Here is an 8,794-nt window from a genome sequence, read left to right as displayed (position 1 = left end):
GCATGGAAAGTAAACTCCACGAACAAGCTTGGTTTTCTCATAAAGACCCACCAAAGAGAGGCTGAATGAGAGACTGCGCTGAGTCACAGAAGCTAGTGGAACAGAGGCTAGCCCAGACTGATGCCAGGACTTTGCTCTCTATAAAGTTCACCATCTTAGTTTAGCGTGTTAGCAGGTTAACATTTGCTAATTAGCACTAAAGAAGAAGTACAGCTGAGGCTGATGGGAATGTCATCAGTTTGCAGGTATTTTGGGGACCATAAATGCATAATTTCATGGCAATCTATGCAATAGATGACATTTCAGTGTGGAACAAAGTGGCCATCCCTGGAGTCGTGCCGGAAGCATGGCTAAAAAACAGGTGGAACTCACTATTTAGCACAAGTCCCTGCAACAAACAGCATGGTCAGATCGTGTCTTGAAACTGCACACATATCAGGGTATCTACATGTCCTTATAAATCCTAAATAGAATTGTAGAATTTGTGTTAATTGGAGACTTATAAAGTATTAAAAAGTTTTACATACAATACAGTTATTAGATATCTCATTTTTTCTTGATGCATAAAGCTTTGTTTGTTTTTCTATTGGGACGTGTCAAAATGTCTTCTTAAAGCTGAAATCACAGTTGTAAATAAAAGTAACTATGGCTGAATTCCATTTAGCTGCTTCAGTTTTAGTGTCCTGGTATTGTTCAAGCGGTCGCACTGTCATGATTTACTGGGGCGCTCGGATGAAACGGAGCCACTGATAATGTTCTTAGTAACACCCATGCTTTTGCTACTACGACGAGTCAAAATGTCTGTGAAAAAGGCCTATTAATCATGACCAGTTGGCACGTTTGGGGGAGGGAATTTTGGGCGGTCATCAGTGCACAGCAGGTTTAGTTATGCAATACACAAAACGTAGACATTATTCTTACTGTTTCTGCTTTACTGTACACAGTTGTCACTTTATTTCCTTGCACCGGTTTTGTTTTACTGACCATTTATAGTTTCCGAAGTTGCGTCATATTCAGTTGAAAATAACCCAGGCTTTTTTTTTTTTTCCTCAGGACTGCAAGCTGTCATGCTTTCATACTAGTGGCCCGATATTTGATATATATTTTTGTAGGTACTATACTCAGACAATAGGGTTGGAGTTCATTTCTATTTAAACGAGCTGTAGGAGAAAGGAATAGAATCCACATTGTCTAGTGGATATTTAAAATTGAATTGTTTTAATGCAAATCACTTCCTACTTTCTGTGAACAAAGCCGAAGGTACTCGATGTTCACTGATCCCTATGAAGTTTTTAATTTATGTAATGTGTTGTTACTGTGTTCACAGGAATTCACTTTGTACTTTTCTCTTTATTACACCTGTAAATTTAACTAAAGATTGTACTGAACTTAACCACTGCTGTCTGTGATTGTACTTCTCTTAACTGGTGGGTGGTGTGTTGTCGAAGTCACCAACTTTATATTACGCCAGTGGTGACTGCCAAACACTTGTAGTCATGGAAACTTGAAAGTATGACCAATGAAAGGGAATGGCAAGACTCCAATGTAATTTTATGTGATTCTTCATTACAGTGATTGTGACAATACATTTACATACCTACACATTTATAACTTTAGACTATATCAATGAACACTTTCTTATGCAAGAGTAGAAATACTATAATGACCCTTTAAAACAAGTTTCAGTCTAAAAGTCCTATTTAAGCTGTAAAAGAACATCAGAAATAGAGGAATATAACAAGCATCACTTTCTAGTGTCAAATTACTGATGCATTAACTTAAAATACAAGGTTTTTACAAATATATTAAGTCATAGTTCTAACCAAACAAAATGCTGTTGAATAATAAACTGCATCATTTTTTAGTCCAAGTGTTTTGCATTTAAAACATGATGTCATTGTGCTGGCTTCACCTTCTGTTCTATCCTTAATTATCAACCTACGGATGAACTGATGTGTTAATTGTCATCGTCTCTGAATATGTGCAATCACACTGGAATTACAGAAAGGACTTCTCACGTTCTGAGTCTGAACCCCATTTCACTTGTACTAAAACAAAATGAGTATTAAGAGGAATATGGATAGGCTGCTACGTCACTGATGGTTTGTGTTGTAATCACAGTGCTGCCTTAATGAAGCTCTAAGCTCAGAACCAAACCTAAAGTTGGCTTTGGACTTGCAGTATCTCCAGGCCCTCAAAGCACAGTGCCCAGGTGTTAGCCTGAGCCCAGTCTGCCAGTGGGAGCCCCAGTTCCTCCAGAGCTGGTGTTTGGCACACTCCATGTTGTGCTGCTGGCCTCTGTAGTCCGGGCACTCATAGCACATGAAACTGTACAAAGACAGAGATTAAAAGGACCAATGTGTGGGATTTAGGAAAATCTACAAATGGTGATAAGTAGTGAGAGGGACATTTTACCTGTAAAAAAAATTTGTCAGTGTTCTCTGGTGGACAAACAGTAATGGTGGCACTGTTCCTAACTTACTGCGCGCAATATGCGCACAATTACAATGTTACCATGCAAATGTTAAGCTTGTTCACCATCTTAGTTTAGCATATTAGCAGGCTAACATTTGCTAATTAGCGATAAAGATAAAGCTGATGGAAATGTCTTTTTGTGGGTATTTGTTAATAAACCAGAGCACTGCATAACATGCTATTACAAAGTTATTACATTTGATCCTGTAATGTACACAAATATCTGTATCCCATTTTATAGCAACCCAGCAAATAACTGCTGCAGTTTTTCACTCTGAACCAAAGCAGCAAACTGACCAGTCAACACAGAGTAAGTGAGATAATTAACCTTTTGCAGATGTAAAAGATTGCACATGTACAATTTTTTTTTTAAATATATATATATATATATATATTATATATATATATATATATATATATATATATATATATATATATATATATATATATATATATATATATATATATATATATATATATATATATATATATATATATATATATATATTTTTTTTAAAACGAGAATGGGGAATGATTCATAACAGAATCCTTCAGGTCATGATCTGGCACCCGAATGCCTGAAGTGGTACAAGTGATAGGATTACATTAAGAATAGACAGGTATGTTAGTTCACTTAACACCTGTTTTAACCATTAGATCCAGCTATGGTTTTTTCCAGCTTCCATCTCCCTTCCCCTCTTATTTTTTTCTCTCAAGTCCTCAGATTCTTTTTCATGCTAAAACACAAATCAGTCATCTTGAACTAGAGTGTGACAGGTTCAGCATGAGCCCTACCATGGCCTGCAATCAGGGGTAGTCGTCGCACAGCTCGGTACTGCGGCCCATTAAGTTCCCCCTCTCATCGATCATCATACGGCTGCTGTGGTGAGACTGTGGAGGGGGTGGACCAGAGAGTCTGTGTTAAAGGTAGCCTGAAGTCTGTCAGACAGACATACGCAGTGGGCAGACATTCGCAACTGAGTTGTCTCATTTCTATTTTTGAGCTGCCTCAGTCACTCACTGTGCCCCCCCCATCACTCCTATCACTCTGTCACTCACTCTCATTTCCATTCGCCCTCCCCTGCTCTTTCACTCCCACTTCTCTCTTCCTCCATCTCATCTCAGCCCTACCCCTCCCCTGCAGGTACTCACAGCGCAGTAGACGGGGCGAAAAGGACATGAAGCGCTCCGTGTGGTAGGACAGGGAGCCGCTGCAGGTGTCCCAGTAAGGGTCAGCGCTTTTTCTCCAGGATGAACTGCTGGCCCTGGAAGCCATGGCGCTCGTAACCCAACCCAGCTGGACACATGAGGGAAGAGTTGAAATGTTTCACAGTGTTGTCTGAAATCAGTCGGAACTTAAAACCAGACAGGTGATAGGGGACAGCAGACAAAAAGGAAGGAGCAGTCTGCAGCTGGGAAATTAAACCGAAAAATCACTGATAAGCACATTTTCCAGGTGCTTGTACTGACTTCAGCATTTCCATCATCTCATGCTTTATACTTTTATTCCAATAAATTTAAACATCTAATACTCCCCCCTAAATCAGAAAGTGTAATTCCTGATCAACTAAGAAAAATGATTAAATAATATCTGGCAATTTTAGAAATTGATCAGTCCACTGTCCATTGTAACATTTAATTTCCTTTGTGTCAGCTTTTACATTAGCTTTCAAAAAGAATGACAATCATTCATTTGAGTTTTTACTGTTGGCTACAAAAGGATTTTGTCAACAGCCAAGCGAGGACAGTTCTTCGGTTGAATTCACAATGTGTCAACCACCGAAGTTTCAAGGTTTTATGTTCTTGCCAGGCCTCACAGAGAAGACAAGGAAGATTGAATGTTTGCCGTGTGAGGAGACAACTCCCAGACTGCTCTGGCAGCTTGCTTGGCTAAGTCTGGTTAATGAATGTAACCTGTAACCACTGTGGCTTGTATGCATCCACTCAGTGTCTACCACACAATCTCAAGTTGGTATTCAGTGATCGTATTTCCCTCCCAAGTCTACAAATGATACTGTTGCTCTCTCTCTCTGAGAATCAGCTCTTATACGATGGAGTTAAAGCTGCACTCAGCTGCTTAATTCAGCAGGTGTTCGGAGAATCACTACTCTGACTTTGGCAAGCTTCACGCACCGTGACTAAGGCCTGGGCTGTTATGTATAAATCTGCTCAGAGTAAAGTGCTGGTCTCAAGTGCGTCAAACGACTGAGGGTGAGACAAGTTCGCTCTTCCACTCGGAGTTAAGGACAAGTGCCGTGCATAAAAGTTCCCGGGTGTTAAAACTTGTCCTCGGCTCCTAAATGATTTGAGAGAGCTCAAAAGGGTTTCCTGCAGATGGCTGGGTGATGTATGCAGAGGAAGAGACGGTGCTCGTTCCAAGGAAGAAGAGATGTTTAGGGAATGTGACAGGCAGCTGACACAGAATGACGGGCCTTCTTCCTACCCACACAAGCAGAAAGAGCTGAAATGCTGAACATTCACAGAGGTTATCAACGAAAACAGACAATATAACCTTTAATTAATTTGACACTTCATTTTGATTGTTTTTATTAATAACAATAAGAATAACAATATTATTATTATTATTATTATTATTAATAATAATAATATTATTATTATTATTATGGTCGTGGGTAGGTTAATCTAATTTTATAAGCTTTAAGTACGTTTCTATAAAGTGAGACATTACGTAATGCTGGACACAAAGGATGACAAAACGGGCTGTCAGAGGAATTATCCAGAAGTTGTACATTAAAACCCCTTTGAGGAATGGAAGTGGCACACCATCATATCAATAGCCATAAAAACAGTCACGTGGCCTTAAAATATCCGCTGCTGACCGATGAGAAGTCTTGACCTCGGTTGAGGCACGCGGGGCAGGTCTGAACAGCCTCCACACAGAGAAAATGCCGCAGATTAAATGGCTTTTTAAACTGGCGAAAAGACCCTGTTAGCTCCTCAGGGGATCATGAAAGTACTCTTTCTTGGTATGTTCTTTTGAAAAAGGAAACTGTGGCGAAGAGAAGTGCGACCCAGAGGGGACATGCTTTATATAGGGAACCTGGACACTATTTCCCGTCTCATTATCTTTCTACCTCCATATCACAGACACACACTTACATAAACATGCACACACACACACACACACACACACACACAGTCAGTCAGCAGTCCGCTGAGACTCGCAGGCGTACAGGCTGTGTGACTCACGCTCCACTCTCCGCTCGGATTGGAGCGGATGTTGTCCAGGCTGCAGTCGTGGATGCTGCAGCACTCTGAGCGTGAACTCCAACCACCTGCCCTGGAAATGCTCCTGCTCAAACGCAGTCACCTGCACACTGGGGAAGACAGGGGGGCGGCATGAGGGTGTGTACTGTGTGTGTGTGTATATGTCTGTGTTTATCAGTGTGTGTGTGTGAGAATTCACCTTAAAGAAAGGAGCTATACCCATGCTAGGGAACTACAGTCCTGGTTAAAATTATCGGCACACCTGCATTTTAGGTTCCTCAAACAAAATAAAATAAATAAACTTATTTTCAGTGTTCACGTGACCTGAATTAACCAATGAATGATGGTTTTACTGCATAAAAAAAGGCTAATTTTTTTCCAGTTTCCTTTTCACAGTGGCAAAGACAAGAGAGCTGTCTGAGAGCATCAGAAATGCTATTATTAAAAACACAACTATTCCAAAGGCTACAAGGCCATCGCCAGAGACGCTTCCAGGACGTGGTGCTAAGAAGAAGAAGTCTGTGAAGGTGGATGCGGACTGTGGAAAAAAAACACCACGCGAGACATCCAAAGAGCTTCAGGCTCACCTGGAGCAATCTGGAGTGGGGGTTTCAGCCCGTACCGGACACCACACACTAAACCAAGTAGGGCTCCATGGGCGAAGGCCAAGGAGGACACTATGGAAAGAAAGAGTAATGTTGGCAAAAACTTTTATAGATAAGCCACAGTCTTTCTGGGGTAATGTTCTATGGACAGATGATACCAAAGTAGAGCTCTCTGGGAATGCAGTGCATTAGTTTGTTTAAAAGATGACAAAATGAAGCCCGTAAGGAAAAGAAGACCCTTCCTACAGTAAAACATGATGGAGTTTTCTATCATGCTGTGGGGCTGCTTTGCTGCCTCTAACTAGATCTAAACCAGGTTTGAGGCGAAGGTCTTGTGACTTTCAGCAGGACAGCGACACAAAGCACACATACAGCAGCACAAAACAATGGTTGAAACGGAAAAGGTGAAAATAATCACTATTATCAAGTTTTTTTTTTTTTTTATGTTCAGTATCCTTGGACATTACTAAAAATATTCTGATTAAACAAAATTAGATAATTTGCGTTTATTTCTGAAGATATTCTAAATTCTGTTAGTAAAATTCAGGGGTGCACCTAATTTCAACCAGGACTCTACATGGATGAGCTCATGTGGGTTTTAGTGACTCTATCCATTTCTAGAGTAGAGAGGATGAGAGAGAGAGAACAAGGGCCGTGGATCAGAAAAGGGGCTTAAACGGTCAAATGGAACAGATACAAGACGAGCTCACATTCATGGCACAACAACAAACTCGTCTCTTTCGTTAAATGTGGACTTGAAATGACGCTGAAGAGTTTCCGGTTGCTGTAAAGAACCGTGTTTCCCCTCCACCTTGACACTCAACCTCTCGTGCGGGCCAGTATGTCGCCACAGAAAAGCTACAGAGAGAAATATGCGGTCCGGGAGAAGCCACGGCAGACATGACACCCGCTCGCGCATCCCCTTACCTGGGTCTCCCCTCTCGCTCCTCACTCTCAAATCCGTTTGACGTCAGCCTTCGTCTCAACCTGGCGTTTCCGCTTTATACCGGCGTCCACGCGGGGGCCTCCTGCTCGCGCGTGTGCGCCGGTCGCCGCTTCTTGCCAATGACTCTGAACGAGGCCGGTTGGTCGTAAAGCGTAAAGCTTTATCGCAACTGAAGATGAAACTTCCGGTTAGCCTCTTCAAAATTAACCGCTACTGATCAACCACGTTTTACCCCGAAGCGTGTTTTACAATGATTATTTAAAGAAGTCTTACCTTGAGAATAGAAAATATGATTATCCACATTATCTGTTTTTTTTTTGTGCTTGAGGTTTTAAGTAATCAACTTTCATTTTGGTCTTAAATGAAAAGCTCCACGAGACACAGTTTATAAAAAATGTATCTGTAACACTGCACCTTTTCATTAGGTTACAGGTAAACTACAGTGTCGCTACAGTCATAAATATATTTTCTAATAAATAGTTTTTTCTACTATTTTTTATATTTGCTACCCAATACTACAGCTGAATTATTAGCCTGGTCAATTGATCAATTGTTGCTCAACAGGAAAAATCAATCAGCAACTATTTTTACAATTAAGTAAACTGTTCGATCACTTCGGTAATTTGTTAAAAATAGGCTGTCAAACCTTCTCTGGTTCCAGCTTCTCCAGTAGGAGGGTATGTGGCTTTTCGACGGTTTATAAGGGCGAATCATAGTTTGAATGTCTTTGAAGTCATTTCAGAGACTAAGCAATTAATGGATTTATCAAGAAAAATAATTGGCAGATGAATCAATAACGATTATAATCGCAGGAGCGGCTTTATCCTTTTCTTTTTTAACTCCCAAATCGTGATGGTGAGGGCCAAGGGAGGAACACTTCCGGTATTCCTCTGGCTAACTGTGACCAGCTCGACGCAGGTGGGAACTTGAACGGCTCGTGCGCTCCACCGTGCTCGTGCTTGTGCATGAAAAAAAAAAAAACCCCCAAAAAAACCCCAAAGGTTTGTGCGCGCGCCGCTGAGCTTGTCGCTCGGTGCGCTCTCTGTCTCTCTCCCTGTCTGTCTCTCTGTCTGTGTCTCTCTCTCTGTCTCTCTCTTTGTAACCCTATGCGGCCTGTCGACTCAGCAGATCATATACAGCGCAGCCACGGGGGATGCCGGAGGGGGGCGGGGGGGGGGGGCTGTTGTTGGCCTATTCGTATAGGTCAGCAGTGCCATCGTATAGAGCAACAATGGCCGAGGCTATAGGCAGAGAATGAGGAGGATTTGGAGTGCCATCCGGGAAGCCCGTTTCAATGGTGCATCCCAAAAGTGGAGGAAATTGGAATAGAGAAATTCAATGAATGATGATAAGAATGAATTCACAACAATAACATGCTAATAATGTTATTAAAATGGAAAAGACAGCTAGAAAACTGGTTTAAGGGAACATTTCTTGAGCAAAAATATAAAGGACAAAAAACACAGGAACACTGAAAAAGAAGAGACTAACTTTGTGTCTACTTTGAAATGCTGTCCCTGTGTCACATCCACCGAGCGTT

The 8,794-nt window shown here is 41.3% G+C and overlaps 1 long non-coding RNA gene across 5 annotated transcripts; it reads right to left on the bottom strand.

The window, feature by feature from the left end:
• Window positions 1–1,532: 1,532 nt before the first annotated feature.
• Window positions 1,533–7,395, bottom strand: LOC120800296. 5 transcript variants are annotated; one of them, XR_005708963.1, is made up of 6 exons: window positions 7,236–7,395; window positions 5,670–5,813; window positions 3,628–3,772; window positions 3,271–3,366; window positions 1,951–2,328; window positions 1,533–1,906 (listed from the first exon to the last, which is right to left on the bottom strand). It is a non-coding gene; the product is annotated as an uncharacterized LOC120800296 (long non-coding RNA). The 5 variants fall into 5 exon arrangements; XR_005708962.1 differs by having other exon boundaries at window positions 5,686–5,813; window positions 7,236–7,393; XR_005708965.1 differs by lacking the exon at window positions 7,236–7,395 and adding an exon at window positions 6,291–6,323 and having other exon boundaries at window positions 5,686–5,813.
• Between the last annotated feature and the right edge of the window lie 1,399 nt (window positions 7,396–8,794).

The sequence above is a fragment of the Xiphias gladius genome, chromosome 15 (genome assembly GCF_016859285.1).
Source record: "Xiphias gladius isolate SHS-SW01 ecotype Sanya breed wild chromosome 15, ASM1685928v1, whole genome shotgun sequence".
Classification (NCBI taxonomy): Eukaryota; Metazoa; Chordata; class Actinopteri; order Istiophoriformes; family Xiphiidae; genus Xiphias; species Xiphias gladius.
This window is presented reverse-complemented; position numbering and strand designations above follow the sequence as displayed.